Raw genomic sequence first — 22,979 nt, forward strand, 5'->3', positions numbered from 1 at the left:
TTCATGTAAAAACCCAGATTTGTAGTTTCTCTTGAACCATTGGGCTTCTTAGCAACAACTGGTCTTCCTGGCAATAGCTGGCTGGATCTGAGTAGAGACTCTGTTCTGTAAGAATTGCTGCATTTGCCCCTGGTCTGTTTCATTTCTGTTATTTGCTTTGAATTTGAGTTTGGTTTGTTCCAAATGAACTTTTTCAGTTGAGAGATGAGGCAAGTGAGGCTCAAAGAGGTGAAGTAAATTGGCCTCCTGGGGAATTCTCTTAAAAGGAGTGGGAGGTGTACATTTCCCTGTGGAGTATCTCTAAGCCTGGCAATCCAACTCCATCTGGGATTAGGAACAGAGTTTTTAGTCTTTATTTATTTATTTGACAGAGAGAGACACAGCAAGAGAGGGAACACAAGCAGGGGGAGTGGGAGAGGGAGAAGCAGACTCCCCGCTGAGCAGGGAGCCCGATGTGGGGCTCGATCCCAGGACCCTGGGACCATGACCTGAGCCGAAGGCAGACGCTTAACGACTGAGCCACCCAAGCACCCTGAGTTTTTAGTCTTTAAAAGAGATTCTCTGGGTCTCCTATAAATAGTAGATGACTCTTTTAAATTATTTTTGCAATCTTTTATACATAAGTGTATCCACAGAGCTTTAAATATTTTGAGGTTTATAAAGAAAGTAAACAGTTTCTTCTGCTGGTTACCTCAATATTTTGAAACAAATGCTTAAATGGATATTTAAAATAAATATATATTTAAAAAAATATATTAATGTTAAAAATTATTCTATTAATACTGTAACAGCTATCGCTTCACACACATACCACATGCATGCACACACATGTTCAAACATACTCTTCTCCTTCCTCCCTTCTCTTCCTAAAATAATGACATCACAATTCTTATTTAAATCACTATGTAACATTTATGAACAATGTGTATATTCTTCACAGTTGAGCCAAGTAGTAATTTCCTGTGTTGAATCATACTTGCATTTATTTCTTGAACAATATTTTGTTTTGTCTGGCCCTAGAAATTCCCTCCTCTTTTTTTTTTTTTTTTAAAGATTTTATTTATTTATTTGACAGAGAGACACAGCGAGAGAGGGAACACAAGCAGGGGGAGTGGGAGAGGGAGAAGCAGGCCTCCCGCCGAGCAGGGAGCCCGATGCGGGGCTCGATCCCAGGACCCCGGGATCATGACCTGAGCCGAAGGCAGACGCTTAACGACTGAGCCACCCAGGCGCCCCAATTCCCTCCTCTTTTAATGTACTTTTCCATGTATACTTATTCTTCGCAAATTTTCCAACAAAATTTAAAAATTCCTCTTAATATAGTAACAACGACAACAATAGAGCAACAACAACAAACCCATAAAAGAATCCCCAGGTCCTATTTTCCCCTCGGAGATGTCCCTCCCAGATGTTGGTTGTCTTGCCCCACATGACTGACACACCCCAGGCAGCTGCCCTGCTTTCCCTGTGGAGTATCTCTAAGCCTGGCAATCCAACTCCATCTGGGATTAGGAACAGAGTTTTTAGTCTTTATTTATTTATTTGACAGAGAGAGACTATTTGAATTTGAGTTTGGTTTGTTCCAAATGAACTTTTTCAGTTGAGAGATGAGGCAAGTGAGGCTCAAGTGAGGCAAGTGAGGCCCCAAAATTCTGGGGTTGGTTCTCTAATTTACTTATAGTTTTTGCTCCTTTTTTTCCATCTTGTTTATATTATTCTGGGAAACTTCCTCAATTTTATCTTTTTTCTCTACTATTGATTTTTTAAACATTTTGCTCACACACTTTTAATTTCTTATTTCTTGATGTTCCCCTTTTAAATTTTATCCTCTTCTTTTTTCTTTAGTGTGATATATACTCTTATGTTTTTGAGGATATTAATTAAATATTTAAAAAATTTCCTCTGAACCTTGTATTTTCTGTTTCCATATTAACCCTGTTTTTCTGGTTTGTTTACTTTGGTCTCAATTTGATTTTTTTTTAAAGATTTTATTTACTTATTTGACAGAGAGAGACACAGCAAGAGAGGGAACACAAGCAGGGGGAGTGGGAGAGGGAGAAGCAGGCTTCCCGTGGAGCAGGGAGCCCGATGTGCGGCTCGATCCCAGGACCCTGGGACCATGACCTGAGCCGAAGGCAGACGCTTAATGACTGAGCCACCCAGGCGCCCTCAATTTGATTTTTCTGTTGAAAGCTTTTCTCGAATGTGCAGTGTCTTTGGTTGTACAGTAATATTTAGTAACAAGTCACTAAAAAGCCAGTTAGACATTTCATGGGCAGGGCTGGTCACCCTGGAGAGCTACCATGGAGGGGCTGAGACAATCCCCTAATACTTTTGATGCAGTGCCCTAAATGTCACTGTCAGATTTTTATTCTTGGGGAGATTTTTTTTCTAGGGAAGATCTTCATACTTCCTACCCCATTGGGTGGGATAAAAGCCTGGTTGCTACATTCTGTGAGATGAAAGAGTGAAGGGACTGGAAATCTCTCAGCGCATATACTGACTCTCACTTAGTCCCCAGATTTCTGTATGGCATCACACCCCACTCTCCTAGCTAAAGCCCAGGACCAGAGAATAACCTTCCCTTTCCTGTTTAGGGTGAAATGGGGAGTCCTCTGGCAATGCCAGCATTAGGAAGAATCTGGCATTTCAGTTTGTCTGAGAGGCTTTCAACCAATCCTTCCTGATTTCACTCTACCCTTGCCTCAACTTCCAAATGACCTGGTACCTCCAATTCTGAAACTTTTCTGAGTTCTGCAATGGGAACTGGCTTCTTTGTTTATGGCACCCTTCTCTGAAAATCCGTAGATTTAAGCTTTCCCTGTTCTTCCAATTGCTTGTTACATTCTAAAAATTTGCCAATACCTTTTATCTTGTCACCTTCTCTTTTTTCTTTGTCACTGTGAGTTTATATTATTATTTTTCCTTTCCTAGCATTATACTGGAATTTTAGCAGGGAGTGGCAATATATGCGTATGTTTCATCTACTCCATTTAATGAACAGACGATTTCCATCTCTTCATCTGACTTATATCCCCATTACTACTGCTGCTGCGGCTGCTACTTCTAGCAAAATAGGAATTACTATGGGTCTGTGGTTCTAACTTCATTAGCAAATAAAGTTTTTATTAAAGAAAAGGAGCCTGTAGGTGGTAGGACAGACTTCCTTATTGTGTTAGAAAAAATAAGAACACACTTTGCCTATCCCTTTAGTCAAACTCCACAGGGTGGGCCACCTAGACTAGGGAACAGTGTGTTGGAAGAATGGGTATTAAAGACTGAGTGTGGAAGAAGAAGAAAGAGAGAGAGGGGCAGAAGGTATATTGGAGCAAATTAGCAGAGAACTTCCCTAATTTGGGGAAGGAAACAGGCATCAAAATCCAGGAGGCACAGAGAACCCGCCTCAAAATCAATAAAAATAGGTCAACACCCCAACATCTTATAGTAAAACTTACGAGTCTCAGAGACAAAGAGAAAATCCTGAAAGCAGCTTGGGACAAGAGATCTGTAACCTACAATGGTAGAAACATTAGATTGGCAACAGACCTATCCACAGAGACCTGGCAGGCCAGAAAGGACTGGCATGATATATTCAGAGCACTAAATGAGAAAAATATGCAGCCAAGAATACTATATCCAGCTACGCTGTCATTGAAAATAGAAGGAGAGATAAAAAAGGCTTCCAGGACAAACAAAAACTAAAGGAATTTGCAAACACGAAACCAGCCCTACAAGAAATATTGAAAGGGGTCCTCTAATCAAAGAGAGAGCCTAAAAGTAACATAGACCAGAAAGGAACACAGACAATATACAGTTAACAGTCACCTTACAGGTAATACAATGGCACTAAATTCATATCTTTCAATAGTTACCCTGAATGTAAATGGGCTAAATGCCCCAACCAAAAGACACAGGGTATCACATTGGATAAAAAAACAAGACCCATTGATATGCTGTCTGCAAGAGACTCATTTTAGATGCAAAGACACCTCCAGATTGAAAGTGAGGGGGTGGAAAACTATTTACCATGCTAATGGACACCAAAAGAAAGCTGGGGTGGCAATCCTTATATCAGACAAATTAGATTTAAAACCAAAGACTATAATAAGAGATGAGGAAGAACATTATATCATACTTAAATGGTCTATCCAACAAGAAGATTTAACAATTGTAAATATCTATGCCTCTAACATGGGAGCAGCCAATTATATAAGCCAATTAATAACAAAAGCAAAGAAACACATCAACAACAATACAGTAATAGTGGGGGACTTTAACATCCCCCTCACTGAAATGGACAGATCATCTAAGCAAAAGATCAACAAGGAAATAAAGACTTTAAATGACACACTGGACCAAATGGACTTCACAGATATATTCGGAACATTCCATCCCAAAGCAATAGAATACACATTCTTCTCTAGTGCCCATGGAACATTCTCCAGAATCGATCACATCCTAGGTCACAAATCAGGTCTCACCGGTACCAAAAGATTGGGATCATTCCCTGCATATTTTCAGACCACAATGCTTTGAAACTAGAACTCAATCACAAGAGGAAAGTCAGAAAGAACTCAAATACATGGAGGCTAAAGAGCATCCTACTAAAGAATGAATGGGTCAACCAGGAAATTAAAGAAGAATTAAAAAAATTCATGGAAACAAATGAAAATGGAAACACAACTGTTCAAAATCTTTGGGATGCAGCAAAGGCAGTCCTAAGAGGCAAGTGTATAGCAATACAAGCCTTTCTCAAGAAACAAGAAAGGTCTCAAATACACAACCTAACCCCACACCTAGAGGAGCTGGAGAAAGAACAGCAAATAAAGCCTAAACCCAGCAGGAGAAGAGAAATAATAAAGATCAGAGCAGAAATCAATAAAATAGAAACCAAAAGAACAATAGAACAGATCAATGAAACTAGGAGCTGGTTCTTTGAAAGAATTAATAAGATTGATAAACCCTGGCCAGACTTATCAAAAAGAAAAGAGAAAGGACCCAAATAAATAAAATCATGAATGAAAGAGGAGAGATCACAACCAACACCAAAGAAATACAAACAATTATAAGAACATATTATGAGCAACTCTATGCCAGCAAATTAGATAATCTGGAAGAAATGGATGTATTCCTAGAGATGTATCAACTACCAAAACTGAACCAGGAAGAAATAGAAAACCTGAACAGACCTATAACCACTAAAGAAATTGAAGCAGTAATCAAAAATCTCCCAAAAACAAAAGCCCAGGGCCAGATGGCTTCCCAGGGGAATTCTACCAAACATTTCAAGAAGAATTAATACCTATTCTTCTGAAACTGTTCCAAAAAACAGAAATGGAAGGAAAACTTCCAAACTCATTTTATGAGGCCACCATTACCTTGATCCCAAAATCAGACAAAGACCCCATCAAAAAGGAGAATTACAGACCAAAATCCTTGATGAACATGGATGCAAAAATTCTCACCAAAATACTAGCCAATAGGATCCAACAGTACATTAAAAGGATTATTCACCATGACCAGGTGGGATTTACCCTGGGCTGCAAGGTTGGTTCAACATCTGCAAATCAATCAGTGTGATACAATACATTAATAAAAGAAAGAACAAAAACCATATGATCCTCTCAATATATGCAGAAAAAGCATTTGACAAAGTACAGCATCCTTTCTTGATCAAAACTCTTCAGAGTATTGGGATGGAGGGTACATACCTCAATATCATAAAAGCCATCTATGAAAACCCCACAGCGAATATCATTCTCAATGGGGAAAAACTGAGAGCTTTCCCCCTAAGGTCAGGTACATGGCAGGGATGTCCACTATCACCACTGCTATTCAACATAGTATTAGAAGTCCTAGCCACAGCAATCAGACAACAAAAAGAAATAAAAGGCATCCAAATCGGCAAAGAAGAAGTCAAACTCTCACTGTTTGCAGATGATATGATACTTTATGTGGAAAACCCAAAAGACTCCACCCCAAAACTGCTAGAACTCATACAGGAATTCAGTAAAGTGGCAGGATATAAAATCAATGCACAGAAATCAGTGGCATTCCTATACACCAACAACATATTCCTATACAACAACAAGACAGAAGAAAGAGAAATTAAGGAGTTGATCCCATTTACAATTGCACCCAAAACCATAAGATACCTAGGAATAAATCTAACCAAAGAGGCAAAGAATCTGTACTCAGAAAACCATAAAATACTCATGAAAGAAATTGAGGAAGATACAAAGAAATGGAAAAATGTTCCCTGCTCATGGATTGGAAGAAAAAATATTGTGAAGATGTCAATGCTACCTAGAGCAATCTACATATTTAATGCAATCCCTATCAAAATACCATCAACTCTTTTCAAAGAAATGGAACAAATAATCCTAAAATTTGTATGGAACCAGAAAAGACCCCGAATAGCCAGAGGAATGTTGAAAAGAAAACCAAAGCTGGTGGCATCACAATTCCAGACCTCAAGCTCTATTACAAAGCTGTCATCATCAAGACAGTATGGTACTGGCACAAAAACAGACACATAGATCAATGGAACAGAATAGAGAGCCCAGAAATGGACCCTCAACTCTATGGTCAACTAATCTTCAACAAAGCAGGAAAGAATGTCCCATGGAAAAAAGACAGTCTCTTCAACAAATGGTGTTGGGAAAATTGGACAGCCACATGCAGAAGAATGAAACTGGACCATTTCCTTACACCATACACAAAAACAGACTGAAAGTGGTTGAAAGACCGAAATGTGAGACAGGAGTCCATCAAAATCCTAAAGGAGAACACAGGCAGCAACCTCTTTGACCTTAGCCGCAGCAACTTCTTCCTAGAAACATCACCAAAGGCAAGGGAAGCAAGGGCAAAAATGAACTATTGGGATTTCATCAAGATAAAAAGCTTTTGCACAGCAAAAGAAACAGTCAACAAAACCAAAAGACAACTGACAGAATTGGAGAAGATATTTGCAAATGACATATCAGATAAAGGGCTAGTATCCAAAATCTATAAAGAACTTATCAAACTCAATACCCAAAGAACAAATGATCCAATCAAGGAATGGGCAGAAGACATGAACAGACATTTTTCCAAAGAAGACATCCAAATGGCCAACAGACACATGAAAAAGTGCTCAACATCGCTCGGCATCAGGGAAATCCAAATCAAAACCTCAATGAGATACCACCTCACACCAGTCAGAATGGCTAAAATTAACAAGTCAGGAAACGACAGATGTTGGCGGGGATGCGGAGAAAGGGGAACCCTGCTACACTGTTGGTGGGAATGCAAGCTGGTGCAGCCACTCTGGAAAACAGTATGGAGGTTCCTCAAAAAGTTGAAAATAGAGCTATCCTACGACCCAGCAATTGCATTACTGGATATTTACCTCAAAGATACAAATGTAGTGATCTGAAGGGGTATGTGCACCCCAATGTTTATAGCAGCAAAGTCCACAATAGCCAAATTATGGAATGAGCCAAGATGTCCATCGACAGATGAATGGATAAAGAAGATGTGGTATATATATACAATGGAATATTATGCAGCCATCAAAAGGAAGGAAATCTTGCCATTTGCAACGACATGGATGGAACTGGAGGGTATTATGCTGAGCGAAATAAGTCAATCAGAGAAAGACATGTATCATATGATCTCACTGATATGAGGAATTCTTAATCTTAGGAAACAAGCTGAGGGTTGCTGGAGTGGTGGGGGTGGGAGGGATGGGGTGGCTGGGTGATAAACAGTGGGGAGGGTATGTGCTATGGTGAGTGCTGTGAATTGCATAAGACTGTTGAATCACAGACCTGTAGCTCTGAAACAAATAATACATTAGATGTTAAAACAAAAAAAGAAGATAGTAGGAAGGGAAAAATGAAGGGAGGGAAATCGGAGGGGGAGACGAACCATGAGAGATTATGGACTCTGAGAAACAAACTGAGGGGTCTAGAGGGGAGGAGGGTGGGTGGATGGGTTAGCCTGGTGATGGGTATTAAAGAGGGCATGTACTGAATGGAGCACTGGATGTTATAGGCAAACAATGAATCATGGAACACTACATCAAAAACTAATGATGTAATGTATGGTGATTAACATAACATAATAAAAGAAAAAGAATAAAGACTGAGTGTGGGGGAAAACTGAAATCACTTGTAAGCTTATATCACCTTAAATAAACAAATCTATTCCATTTTTAATGAAAATAACATGTACTTAGCTTGGAGACTTCAATTTAATTCCTCTAAGGGATCCCTCTGAAAATGACTATCCATAACTTCAGAAATTCAAAGAACTAACAGTGGAATGTGTGTTCCATTTATATCTTTAAATAAACATTATTTAGAACTAATAATGGTGTATAACAAATACTGGCAGTTTATATTATCCAAGTGCCTTGAGTTTACCAAACAGATTTACAAATGGGATACTATCTTATTTGACCTTTGCAACAACCCCATGATGTGGCAGATGAAGAAAGGGGCTAGAAAGGCTATGACAGGACATGCTGGAGGTCGGAGAGCTGTTAAGAAAGGGAATTGGCCTTGAACCCAGCTTTCCTGGCTCCTTCGCTGGTGCTCTCCCAACTCCTTTGCAAATAAAGATCTCCATTTATCTCTTACACAAAGATGTAGGGAAGGAGGAAAAAACTCTAAGCCAGTATTGGGAAAAACTCAGAATTTGCTTTGAACTTTTAAATAAAGAGTTTCCAATATGTTAAGATTTAAGGTTTTGCATACATGGCAATTACATTTTTCTTTTCTTTTAGATTTTTTCATTTATTTGAGAGAGAGAGACACAGTGAGAGAAGGAACACAAGCAGGGGCAGTGGGACAGGGAGAAGCAGGTTTCCTGCATAGCAGGGAGCCTGATGCGGGGCTCGAATCCAGGACCCTGGGACCATGACCTGAGCCAAAGGCAGACGCTTAACGACTGAGCCACCCAGGCGCCCCACAAATACATTTTTCTATGTTGAGGAAAAGAAATCTTATCATAGAATGTTCGTTGGGTTATTTGATATCAAAAATCCCTTTCAATGATGCTTTTTATAGTCTAAACAAGGCAAGAACAGAGAAATTCAATTTCCTCTGAATGAAGTACGTGTTTAAATAAAAATAGTACCAATACCCCACACCCCAAATTCTAACACTTCAGGGATATTGAAAAATACCTTGGAATGAAAAAAAAAACAAACATATAACTCTCAGGAGAGCTGAATTCTGGCTCCAATACTGTCCTTCACCTTGGGTATGTCACTTACCCTTTCCTAGATACAGTTTTCTCAAGTGATGAACAATGAAGCAGATGACCTTGATGATCCTTTAGCTCTAATATGTTATAGTTGTAAAACTGGAGATAATTCTATAAATCTCATGAACCACAAACTGCTGCTATCTTTTTTCCTTAAACTAAATATATTGTATGATTTTATTGTATCAAAATGAAACATTTTATATTATGGTATTTAATGCTTTAAGCACATAAGTGGTACCTATTTCCTATCTCTATTATTGATGATAATTTAAAATATTTTATTCTCTTACTGAATACTAATGTAAAAAGTCATTGAAAAATGCAGTTTCCTTCCTCTATACTCAGAATTTAACATGCATTCACTCATTTAACCAGTATTTATTAGAGTTAAGAACTATAGTCATTTATATTTTAGATCAGCATATTATTACTATTCTACTAGCAGTAGGAAACTGTAAAAATACAAAATAGTATAATTTAGTGCAGGGTTTCTTTATCTTGGCATTATGAACATTTTGGGGTGGGTAATTCTTTGTAGTATGTAGGATGTTTAGCATTCTTATGCATGTAGGATGTTTAGCAACATCTCTGACTTCTACCCATTGGATTTTATAGCAAGTCCCTCATCCCCAACCAGTTATGACAACCAAAAATGTTTCCAGATATTGCCAAGTATCCCCTGCGGGAGAACATTGCCCTGACTGAGAACTACTAGTTTAGGAGGAGATTGGTGCTTTGGGGTTAGAAAGAAATGTATTTGAATTTGGTCCAGCAGTTGCCGTCTATGTAATCTTTGGCAAATTATTTAACCCTGTGAGCCTCAGATACCCCATCTAGAATGAGGATAACATCTGTGATGGTTAATTTTATGTGACAACTTGACTGGGCTGCAGGATGCCCAGATATCTGGTTAAACATTATTACTGGGTACACCCGTGAGGATGTTTCCAGGAGAGATTAGAATCTGAATTGGTAGACTGTGTAAAGCAGATTGGTCTTCCCAGTGTGGGTGGGCTTCATCTAATCTGTTGAGGGTGTGACTAGAACAAGAAGGTGGAGTAAGGGAGAATTTGTTCTCTCAGTCTCACTGTTTGAGCTGGGACATTAGTCTTCTCCTGCCCTCAGACTGGGACATATTCCATCAGTCTTTGTGGTGCTCAGACCTTTGGACTAGGGGCTGGAGAGTTATGTAAGACCAACATATTTCCTGGGTCTCTAGCTTGCCGAAGGCAGATCATGGAAGTTATCAGCATGCATAACTTCATAAGCCAATTCCTTATAATAGATCAATCTCTCTTTCCATCTCTTCCCCCCAACCCTCCATCTATCTTTGTCTGGAAAACCTTGACTAATACAATATCTAAATCAGTTTTGTGGAGATTAGAAGAAATAATAGTTGTAAAAATGCCTGATATCTAGGAGGTACTCAATACATTTTTATCCTTTTTTAATTTCTTCTTCCATAAAAGTCAAATGGTAATTCTTGAATAAACAACTCAAAGCCTCAGAAAATAATATAAGTTTTGCTGTGAGATCAAAATAATTTTCCAGTGGAACATTTACAGTCTCTTTGCCTACCCATTTACCAAAGTTCTCTTTAACTTCAGGAGTCTTTCCTACATTCATCACAAATAACAATGAAATTAGGCTAAGAGACTGTTACCACATTTTCTTATAAATGGTAGCAACATAAAGAGGAAGCAAGAATCATTAAAGTATTATGGGTTTCAAGACTAATTTCCTTTGATTTTAGTTTTTATAGCAATATGCATAGCTAATTAAATTTGAGAAAAGAAATTTCCCTTTAACTTGATCATAGGATCTCACATAATTCCCTTTGTTTTCGTAAATTGAATGCAGCTGAATGGATCAAGAAGAAACATGTGTCACGTTGGCCAGGGTGTGCGTCACTCCTTCACTCTTTTATGCATTTATTAAATGCTTACTAGATACTACCTAAGCACAGGGCTACATAGCTCCTGTCTGAAGAGTTAAAAAGGAGAAAGTCAAGTACATCAATGATTTAATATAATGTGATGTGTACATTATGCAACAGAAATAGGGATAAAGGCATTTGAAATTAGATAATGCTACCCAACAACCCCACTAGCCCACCCCATCCTGCCTAAAGCTGGTTGTTAAACATTTACCACTGGATAAATGTTCTGAGAACTATTTAAAGTTAGAACAGATAAGACCAATTGGATACTGTGGGAAGAAGAAAAGGAAGAGTCTTGGGTTATCTCATTTCTAATTTGGGCAACTGGGTAAATGGTGGCATTCATCACCAAGATAAGGGATTATAACAGGAAGATATGGTTTTAGAAGAAAGATGATGAATTAGTTTTAAATTCATTGCATTTGAGTAGAGACATACTTGGATAAATAGGTCTGGGGGTAAGTGTAGAGTTTGGGGCTAAAGATTTAGATTTGGATGCTATTAGCATGAGAAGCCATACAGTGAGTAGGGCAGAGAGCAGGAGCCACAACCCTTGTGAGTGAAGACCATTTGGTGCCATTAGAGGATGAGAAAAGCTAAAGATACAAAGGATGAGAGAAAGGAGTCACATAAGAAAAAAAAAGTGTTAAATGTCACAGAGAGGTCAAAGTAAACAAGGTCAGTGAATTATCCATTGCCTTTGGAAATACAGAGGTTATTGGAGTTGAGGGAGACTAGGTTTGGTGCAATAGTGTTGGTGTAGGCCAGTCTGCAGTGACTGGGGAGTAGAAGAAGGAATGAAGACAATGAATGTAGACCACTCACTTAAGATGGCTGACTATGAACAAAAGGTAAGATGGTAGCTAAAGGGGAATGTGTGATCACAGGGAATTTTTAATTGTATTTAAATGTGGTCATTAAAGTATTTTCTTTCTTTTTTTTTTTTTTTTAAAGATTTTATTTCTTTATTTGACAGAGAAGCACAGCGAGAGAGGGAACACAAGCAGGGGGAGTGGGAGAGGGAGAAGCAGGCTTCCTGCTGAGCAGGGAGCCCGACGTGGGGCTTGATTTTCTATGCTGAAGGGAAAGCATAAATAATGAGTGAGAAGATAAAGGGAGAGAGAGAGGAGATGCGGTAAATAATGATAGTGAACTACAACTTTTGGGCTTTATGCTTTGTGACTTTGGCCTCGGTCTTATGACTTGTTTTGGCTAATGGGACATTATCAAGCATGATGCCAGCAGAAGCTCAGTAAGCACTTGCATATTGGGATTTGTCTTCCTATGAAAGCCATTCACCGTATTGTAAGAAAATCTGGACTAGAGACTAGTTTGGACCGCTAAATGATAAGTGGCCACATAGAACTCTGGAAGATGAAAGACTATCTGGGATGGTTCAGCCCCAGCTGAGCTCTCAGCTTGCTGGAGCCACATGAGTGACTCCAGACAAAAATCACCAGAAGAACCACCCAGGTGAGTCCCGTTCAGATTGCAGAATCATGTGCAAATAAGGGGATTGGTTTTAAGCGATTTAATTTTGGGGTAGATTGTTATGCATTTAATAGATAAGTGAAATAGGAGTAAAACAGAGAAGTTGCCTGAGTCACTGTGAAGGCAATATTGCAAAAGCTCTAATTCAGGACTTCTGGGCTCTACTACTTAATTTGCATAATATTGGATAAATTATTTAGCTTTTTTGACTCTCAGTTGTTTATCTGTACAATGATGATGAAATTGAAGTAAGGTGATAGAATCTTGATAAATATTTGCTGGTCTAATATTAAAGCACAGGTGGAAGGTTTAACTTTGAAGAGAAGAGGAATTCTTTGTTCTTTTAGACAGAAGGGAGGCAAGACCCCAGGAATTCATTAAGTTGCACTTAGCTATTCCCCTTTTTACATTTATATAACATTTCACAGTTATAAAATACTCTCTTGTATACGGTCTCATTTGATCCAATAAGGAAAGTAGGTAGACAACATTTGACTGTAAAGAAATGGAAGCCTGAAGAATCTAAATTACTTGGCTAAATGTGCAGGCTTAAGAGGTGAGCAAGGATTAGAATGCAGTGCTTTGGACTCAGAATCCAAAATTCTCTCATGGCTTCAGAACAGGCTACAGACTAAAAATGAGAGATTCTGGCTTCGGGCCCTGGCTCTGCCAAGTACTAAATATTACTTTGAGCAAATTACGTCATCTCTCCAAACTTCATGTATAGAATGCAAATAACAATTCCTTGCAATGTCAAAGGGAGCCAGTGAGGTGGAGAAGCTCTTTGCAAACTCTGAAGTAACACACACATGTAATTGATTATTGTTTCCATCACTCTGCCTGGTGCATCTCATCAACATTATCACTGCGGTCATTTATGTCTTGTATTAGATGTGTTATAAAGAAAACAAATCTTGGGCGCCTGGGTGGCTCAGTTGGTTGGGCGACTGCCTTGGGCTAGGGTCGTGATCCCGGAGTCCCGGGATCGAGTCCCGCATCGCGCTCCCTGCTCAGTGGGGAGTGTGCTTTTCCCTCTGACCCTACCCCCTCTTGTGCTCTCTCTCTCTCTCTCTCAAATAAATAAAATAAAATCTTGAAAAAAAAAAAAAAAGAAAGAAAATGAATCTTTAGTGTTCCTTTACTTTTTCCCTTCCATCCTTCCATGTCTTCCTCTCCTTGGTGATCTTAAGCTGCCCAGGAGTCCTAGTTCTGGAACATTTTTACATTTAGTTCACTCATTAAAAACAAACTCAAACAGGGCGCCTGGGTGGCTCAGATGGTTCAGCATCTGCCTTCAGCTCAGGTCATGATCCCAGGGTCCTGGGATCGAGTCCCATATCGGGCTCCCTGCTCCTTGGGAGCCTGCTTCTCCCTCTGCCTCTCTCTTTCTCTCTGTCTCTCATGAATAAATAAATAAAATCTTTGAAAAAACAAACAAACAAACTCAAACAGACTTGTCCTCTATTCCCCCCATTTAAATTCTAGTTTTCTACATGCATCTAATCCATACTTAGGAGATAAGGATATTCCTGAATAACTGTCTTTCTAGTCTCGGGTAAGATGTATTTTCACATTGGCCTTAGCCCAAAGGAGCTAATACAATGCTGAGATTCTTGGCATAGCCCCGTGGGAAGACATACTAAGACATGAAATAAGTATAGGGTTTGTCACATGACCTCTGGTGACCTGTTGTGCAGGCTTTTTGAGAGTCAACCCAATATTTCCTGTATGGTCCCTGATTATTTACTGTGTCCAGAATGGAACTATTTTTTATGGGTCTCATGTTTATTTTCATCCTGAAATAAAAGACAAAATTTAAAGACAGAATATGACTGTCATTTAGAATGACCCAAGTGGGAAAACACCTTGAATTTTCACTTATAAAGCAGATGACTGTGTTATACTTTTAAAGACTAGACCTTGTGGAACAATCTAGTATTCAGAATGTAGAAGGCCTTGAGTTCTCGTGCTGTGTTCCACTTTGTCCTTTAGACCAGTCACTGGGCATTTTTGCCTCACTGAGCTAATCGTATTTGCCATACACTGATCAAAATAATTTCACAGCCTTTAGCTTATTTTAAGAACTGAACAAATGTGCTGATTTGCATAAATAAGACAGAGTGGAGAACTTTCCTGGGAAATGAGAGATATTTTGAAAACAACTGTCATACTGAAGATGACAGGGAGGCTTAATTAGCTGATGCTTGCAAAGTACTTTGAAAATGAAACCCATGATGTCCTTACTAAGCATGATGAATACCATTTAATCTTGGATAAGTAAAAAGTCATATATTTTGAGACATTTAAATTTGGTGTGTGTCTTCTACAAAATGCAGATTGTTCTTTTTGTAAAAAGAACAAATAAAACTCTTGTGAAAAATCCAGAAATGAGACAAATTTTTGAATACAAAGTTATTAGTCTTGAGGACTTAAATATGGAGAGTTGATGTGAAATTAGATCATGTTTTTTCGCCCAAATGTATGAATCTATTCAGAGGCATTGGCATGGCTGAAAGAACACTTGGTACCGAGTTGAAAGATCTGAGTTCCAGAACTGAGCTGCCTTTGCCAGCCAAGAGACTTTTTGTCAAGTCACTGGTTTCTTCATCTACAAAACAGAAAAAATTATAGTACCTCTCCTATTTATCTTCTAGGGTTGTTCTGAGACTCAAATGTGATCATATAGTCATTTGGTGATTACACCTGTAAAAATGAAATGAAAGATATCATTTCCTTGAAACATTCATAAAGCAAAAATGGCTTAATAAGTCCAATAATTAATACTTCACAGAGACTTTAATTCATCCCTTTTGCGTTCTTAAGTTCTTTCTTTCCTTTGTACCACTCTTTCTTTTCATGGGTCTAGAGAGGTTAGAGGTGAGAGATGGCAGGGAACTTTGAGGAGAGCCTTTTCCTTTTGTTAGAAACAGAGTGTCTCGTTACCAAACTTTCAGGAGAACCTCATCTGGAATGTTAAAAGATGACAACTAGACTGCATTTTATAGGAATGGCCTTTTGGGGGAAACCTAGGATTTGAAATTTTAAATGCCTGAAGTTCTTCTACTGGCCAGCCCATGTTGCATCAAAACAAACATCCAGATGAAACATTTGGCATGACAGAAACAGGTCTCCCCTTTAAGAAACAAACATCTACGAATGTCAACTCTATTCTAACTTGCACGAGTAGCTGTCTTGAGACAATTTCTAACATTTCTTATTTAACACACATAAACATTACAGGACAGTAAAGATAACTGTAAATTCTTTGTTGCTCCTCCTATTGAGAGGTCTACTTCTCTGCCACTCAAATCTGGACTGGCTTTAGTTACTTGACCAAATGATTGAGGTAGAAGTGATATTCTAGGGCTCTAGAGTTTAGCTCATAAGAAGCCTTGGAATTTTGACTTATGTTCACCCAATTATAGTTTTATTGAAAAAGTAGGTTTTTATCATTAACTGTTATATATAATAGGTAATATAACGGCTTATATTTTTTGAGATTTTACTATATGCCAAGTACTATGCTAAGCACTTCACCTATGAACCATCCGTGTATTCCTACCTGTCGCCTCACCTCCACTTCATAGAGTATCCATCCAGTGAGCCTCCTGAGTTCTGTGCCACTGTGCCCCGTCATGAATGAGGAACATGCAAGATTTCAAAAGGAATTGTTTTTCAGGGACATTCTCAAAGATTTCTCTCTCTCTCCAGCTTGGGAGAAATTAGTACATTCTCCCTCTTCTATAACGTGTCATTGAAGGATTACTTTATATTTAGAGGATCCCACAGGCTTATCTTAGGCAAGACTGTACAACAGCCATGTTTCCACACCTCTTCATCATTCCTCCTGGAGTTCCTCATCTGATTGTACCACTCACCACTCACTAATCTCATTGGGTCTCATTTCACAACTCTAAACAAGAGGGACCCATGAAGGCAGTGCTCTGTTCTTTCCCTCAGGCGTTTGCCAGCCCTTCTGAAAGTTTCCACCACTGCCTGTGTTAAAAATGGTTCTAACAGGCTAAGGGAGCATAAATACCTGAGCAAACATGGTGTCTTTTTTGTTTTTTTAAGATTTCATTTTTAGGTAATCTCTACACCCAACATGGGGCTCTAACTCACAACACCGAGATCAAGAGTCATATGCTCCACCGAGTGAGCCGACCAGGCCCCCTGCAAACATAGTGTTTTAAAACCAGTTACAGGTTTTCACTGACCTATAGACAAGGTCAATTCTTCTGACTTGTAAATCTCAGACTATGATCCCACCGGTTCCTATCATATTGAATCAAGCATAGGAAAAACGCTTTGCTTTTGGAGCTATTTGAGAGTGGTGCAGTGTGAAAAATTATTTTGGCTATATTTATTTTTCTTTGCTCAATCATATTATTGATGAGGGAACAGAAGGCAAGGTGAGGACAAAGCAGAAGCTAACACCCCCCCCCCCCCCCCCCCATATATGTGACATTCCTCATGCACTCCTGGCTGCCCTAAAGCTAAGGAAAGAAAAAACAAATAGTTAACTTATAGAGATTACAATCCTGCAAGACTAAAGTCTCCCTCAGTTTACAAATGTTTTAGCAATCTCCAAGAACAAAGCATTTCTATCAAAGGCCTAGCTTCCAGAAGGAAACGTAGATACAATTAAATGTCCTTATAACTTGCAGCTCATTAACAGATACTTGAAGCGGGCAGAGTGTAAAGTTCCTCCAGGAAGCTCCTAACCTTATTCATGTTAATGCCTTGCTAGAAGGAAAAAAACCTTAATTTGACAATGGCAAGCCCTCTAGTATCTTGTAGGTCCTCTTTAGCATATCAAAGTTCTTTTGAAAACCTCCCTTTGCCTTACCTCCCCCAACCCCATAGTATATAATTAGCCACCCTTCACAACCGTGGTACAGCAGCTCTTTCTGCCCACAGGTCCTGTCCCAGTGCTTTAATAAACCACCATTTTGCACCCAAGAATTCCTTCTTGGTTGTTGGCTCCGGACCTCACCCTACTGAACCTCACCTATATTCCCAAACCCCATCATTATGATATCTGTCCTTTTATTTCCTCTTTCTCTGTGCATGCAGAGTTTTCTTGTATTTACATTGATTCCCCCCCAATCTTTTTGCATATTCTTTGGGGTAACAGACACCTGAATATAGCCAGAGGTGGATGTACTACAAAGCTAAGAAGCTTAAGCTTTAGAGCTCTTCACTTGAACGGGATCCTTACAAAGCCCTGGACCTAATTTTTATTTTTTATATAAAAAAAGAAGGCCCCATACATACAGTAAACTTTTGGTTCACAAATTCTGAATCTACTCTTGAGTACGGCTCCCTTGAAGGCCTGTGGCATTTGTCATGTTGCAGGACTTAATAATATCTGAATGAGGGGCGCCTGGGTGGCTCAGTTGTTAAGCATCTGCCTTCGGCTCAGGTCACGGTCCCAGGGTCCTGGGATCGAGCCCCGAGTCGAGCTCCCTGCTCGGCGGGAAGCCTGCTTCTCCCTCTCCCACTCCCCCTGCTCGTGTTCCCTCTCTCGCTGTGTCTCTCTCTGTCAAATAAATTAAAAAAAAAACAAACAACCTGACTGATTTGCTTCATGTTGTTAATGGCATGACAATTCACCTTTTGAAGCCTAGCCCACGATAAGATCAGATCTATTACTCCTATTCTCTCTCTGCCTTTAGCTCTTTTCTCTACGCCCCACTCCCCCAATTTATTTCATTCCCTACTTCCCTGAAATTTCTTTCCCCTGAATGTCAGATTCTTGGCTTTCTGCTCTGACTATTCTTATTTGAATTTCCCTTATTAGTTAAACTCAACCAGCACAATAGAAAGCCTCTTTGGATTCAATGGAAATTGTCTCTCTTTTGTTAACAAAGTCGGTTGTTAAGCGCTGCTAGTTGGGAGAGGAATTTCAAGTGCTTTCAGCTCTGTGAATGTACCAAGAACTATTCATTGGGGTAGTTCTCTTCCAGGATTAAGAAAACAGCAAATCATACCTAAGAACAGTTCCAAGTAGCCTCATTCTCATGGTGTTGGGATCTGCTGGGGAACAATGGTGGGCTTTGATGAGTAGTTCTTGTGAGAACCACTAATGAAAGGACTCACTCCAGGCATAAGTCCCTCCAGGATTCAGCACATGGTTGAAGCCTCTCATATGCCTTGGTGAGGGCCAACACATTAAGCAGGGAGAACAATGGCTTTTCCCAATGGTGCAATGTTACACATTACCTGCCTTCTCTGAAAGCAGCAGATACAATAACCCTAATGAATTTTATGGCTGAGGTTTGAGAAGTTCTTTGAAAATAGGGTGAAAAACCTGGGCATATTTATGCCTTCCAAGGGGAAGCTCCAGAAGATTCATTCAAGCAAGGAGAGGACACAGCTGGTCTACAGCTGTTAATTCTACCTCTCCCACACTGGGAAAAGATTTCCCTCCAACTAAATATCTAGAAACCTTCCATCTGCTCTTCCAGATCCACACCATATCCACTCTCCAAGCCTTCTCCAACCTGAGCTTTCCCAGAACCTGTGTGAATTACATCTTCCAGTTCTCTTGCCTGATGCTTTCTGTTGGGTTCAGCCGGTGGGGTGCACTGCAGGAGAAATGTGAGGGAAGGAGGAGTGCAAAATCAGGGAATACATTTTCTCAGCTCCCTCTCTGTGACTATGCCCCTCTCGTGAAGGTCATAGCTCCCCTCAGCGACCCTCTCTATGCAGCATTTTCTGGCTGAGTTTAGAAAATGCTCCCTTCCCTGGCATGTACAAACGTAGTTCTTACTAGCCTGTTCTCAGAACCCCTTGTGCTTCTCTATACCCTGCCCACACCTTGACAAATAATCCCTTAAGACATTCTCTCAAATCCCCAAATTCAATTTTTCCGCCTGGATCTATCATGTCTGGAACCTTGACCAAAAAACACTTGATTCAAAAGTTAGGATTCATGGGTTTGAATGTTTTCAGACCCTCTGCCAGTGAAGCTGTCTCCTGCTCCGCGCTGCTGCCCATTTCAAGTCTGTCTAATAGTTGCTGTGGGGACCCGCCTGGAACCCTTGAGTTGCTATGGAGATGATTGAAAGCTGAGGGCATCTGAGATTCAACAGATGCAGAAAGAAGCCTTCTTGGAGCTTCCCTTATCTGACTAAAAGCAGGACCTTCTGAGAAATGAAAAATGCCATAAATTCCCTCCTCAGCGTAGCTTCTACTCCCGGGAGAGAGCCAACAGTAAACCTACCATAAATTCCTCTCCAGGAGAGTTTTATGGCTCTGAAGAAGAAAGACCACTTATACTTGTATAATCACACATTTTCACAAACTCTCTTATCTCCAGTTTGTTCTAAAAACCCATTTGTCTTTCCTAAAGAAAACTTTTGTCCTTTCATAGAAGCTGTTTCTTCCCCCACTCATTCCTTTTCCCTGCTAAGTTAGGTGTATAAGCCTTAAACTTTAACTCTTTAAGGAGCCAGCTCCTGGGTGCATACAGATAAACCTTTTTCTCCTGTTAACCTGTCTTTTGTCAGTTTAATTTGCAGGCCACAAACACTGAACATGAGTGGGTAGAGGAAAAAGTTTTTCCTCCTCTGTAGTGCCTTAGCTGAGGCACATTTTTCTTTTTAAATGGAACATAGCAGTCCTCATCTTTGGAGAGAATCCAAAGCCACAAGGTATTCAAATGTGATTAGCACTCAATAAAGATGATTTTGCTGCTATAATCATAAGATTTGAAGAGTGAACTGAAGAGTTTTAGAAAGAAATATGGGCAAATAGCTCTGGGAGTATTTTGTGTTAGAACACGGCTTTTTTTCACTTTAAAGTACTCTCCCATTTTGCTTTTCATACAATCTCTAGAATGTTATGACACCAGGATTAATCTGGAACCTTAGGAAGTAAATTAGTCTCTCTGTTCTTTTTTCCTCCATTTTGCAGTCTTTTTCTATGCCAAAGGAAATCCAACTCATTAGCTCAGTCTGACTACAGACTGTAAACCTCTGTTCTAAAATCACTGTTTTTGGGTAGTTAGTCCCAAAACATGCAGAAATTTGCCTCATCAAGAGTAGTCTAGGGGCGCCTGGGTGGCTCAGTTGGTTGAGCGACTGCCTTCGGCTCGGGTCATGATCCCAGGGTCCTGGGATTGAGCCCGGCATCGGGCTCCCTGCTCAACAGGGGGCCTGCTTCTCCCTCTCCCTCTGCCCCTCCCACTGCTTGTGCTCTCCTGCTCTCTCTCTGCCAAATAAATAAATAAAATCTTAAAAAAAAAAAAAAAAGAGTAGTCTAATTAGCCACATTGAAACAAAATTGTCTTTTGGATGAATAATGGTGTATAAGGGAATCTGCTGTTAATTCTTTTTGGACAATGACTATTTTTGATAGTTTCATGGCACTAAAATGTACATACTACACTCAATAACTATGCTATGGATCTCTAGAGATATTAGCCGTGTTATCAAGGTGCTGGGAATGTGAGGTGAGTCAGCTACTTCCAGCCATGATCACAACCTCAGACCTTATTGTGGCCACCATCCAAATACAAAGGATTTGGGAAAAATAAAACAACAAAAAAACCAAACATAGAATAAGCATGGGCTAATTTTTGTCTGTCACTTTTTGGGAAAAGAAAAGAAGTTAATCATATCCAGAGCTCAGACTATAGTAACCTTCTACTTTCCTACCCAGAGTATTTTTCAAATTATAAGAAAATATTTGCTTTTGAAATCAATCACTTTCAATTGTTTTCAGATTACAAGGAGACATCAATCAGCTGTTTTTATTAGTGGCTAAAGCCCCCATACCTATCTAAGAAGCTCTTAAATGCAAGATCATTGGGAGTACCAAGGTTTAAACCAAAAGTTTTCCCAGTTTAAAACAAAAACTTCTAGTATCTTCCTCTACCTGTATTTTAGGAAATTACTGAAAAGTTTCCTGGAAAGAGCTTAACCTGCACTCTACTATGAGGTGCTCAAAGGCTACTGTTATGTGCTGACATTGGGATCTGGGAAGAAAAAGAGAGGGAAAGAGGACATTTGGGGTTCAGCATTTGTGTTTTAATTCTCCTGAATTCCAACAGAATGCTACATGGATTTAGAGTTAGCTCAAAGTTTTTCGGTTCCCAATAAAAGGTTGAGGGAATCCTCTGAACTAATGGCTTGAGAGCTAAAAAATGATTCCAGAGGGCTAAGAGAACATGAAGATCTGAGCAAACATGGTGTCTTAAAACTAGTTACAGGTTTTCATTGACTTACAGTCAAGGTCAATTCTTCTGACTTTTGTAAATCTCAGTCATCCTTGCTACTGGCTCCCTATCATATTATATAGATGATTAGGTTCTGAAGTTGAGTCAAGCGTAGTAAAAATGTTTTGCTTTTGGAGGTATTTGAGAGTCATTAAATGGTGGATCTTATCCTTGTTCATATATTTATATTAACTTTATGGCTGTAGCACTTTGATTTGAGCCTAGGGTAATTTTTATCCTATAAAAAAACCATTGCTCCACTCATAGTCAATTAAAAACCTAATAGATAACAGGATGCTCCTTCTAAACATTTTGCCCATTTTTTGGGGGGGGAGAAGCTGCAAATCTGGATTTTATACATAGTCTGTGACTAGTAATTATGTAGTAGTGATAGATATTTGATTAGAACGTGGTTAGGATTTTATTGTTTCAGCAATTACAGACTTATGCCAGGTACTTGGGAAATATGTATTTCCATAAATGACTATTTTGAGAACTGTCTCTGTTAATCTTATTTAGGTTTCAGGAATTTGGGGTGACCCTTCTTCAAGCAGCACTGCAGTTTCTCATTATCCTCAAGTGAACAGGTAGCTGAAAGGGTGGCATAGGACACTGAAGATGGCAGGAACAGGTTATAGGAGGATATTGGATTTAATAACTCACTTTTTTCTTGTTTAACATATTCCAAATTCAATAAAAAAAAAGTCATCTTGCTGAATCAAAAATGTGTATGTGGAGAGTGCCTTAAAATTTGCTTTGCCCAACTAACGGATGCTTGAGAAAATCCCCAGAAACTCCAGCATCGATATAAAAATATTTTTCCTTCTTATGAGGACGGGAGTCATAATAGATTATGACCGCCATTCCTACTCAAGGCAAGAGAAGGTCACTGCAACCTTTCTGAATAGTTGCCTAAGAGAAGGCAGAACACAGGCACACCCCCTGCTTGAAGCCTCTTTGTTTGGCTTCCTTTTGTATCAAAAAGATTGGCTTTCACCCTAGGAGAGGTTGTAATTGGATTTTAGCATGAAAGGAGGTTGTAATTAGATTTCTCAGCAGGTCTACAAGCTC

At 39.4% G+C, this 22,979-nt stretch overlaps 1 protein-coding gene across 3 annotated transcripts in view; it reads right to left on the reverse strand.

The window, feature by feature from the left end:
* Positions 1-22,979, reverse strand: part of SPARCL1 (SPARC like 1) — a 50,662-nt gene that overhangs the window by 19,700 nt on the left and 7,983 nt on the right. The window contains exon 2 of one of the 3 annotated variants that reach the window (XM_032400764.1): positions 15,320-15,388. The exons of the other annotated variants lie outside the window; for them this stretch is intronic. The gene's annotated coding sequence lies outside the window, so the exon portion shown is untranslated. The remainder of the gene's footprint in view (positions 1-15,319; positions 15,389-22,979) is intronic. 3 annotated transcript variants of the gene reach the window in all.

This window comes from Phoca vitulina, unplaced genomic scaffold (assembly GCF_004348235.1).
Source record: "Phoca vitulina isolate PV1807 unplaced genomic scaffold, GSC_HSeal_1.0 scaffold3, whole genome shotgun sequence".
NCBI classification, from domain to species: domain Eukaryota; kingdom Metazoa; phylum Chordata; class Mammalia; order Carnivora; family Phocidae; genus Phoca; species Phoca vitulina.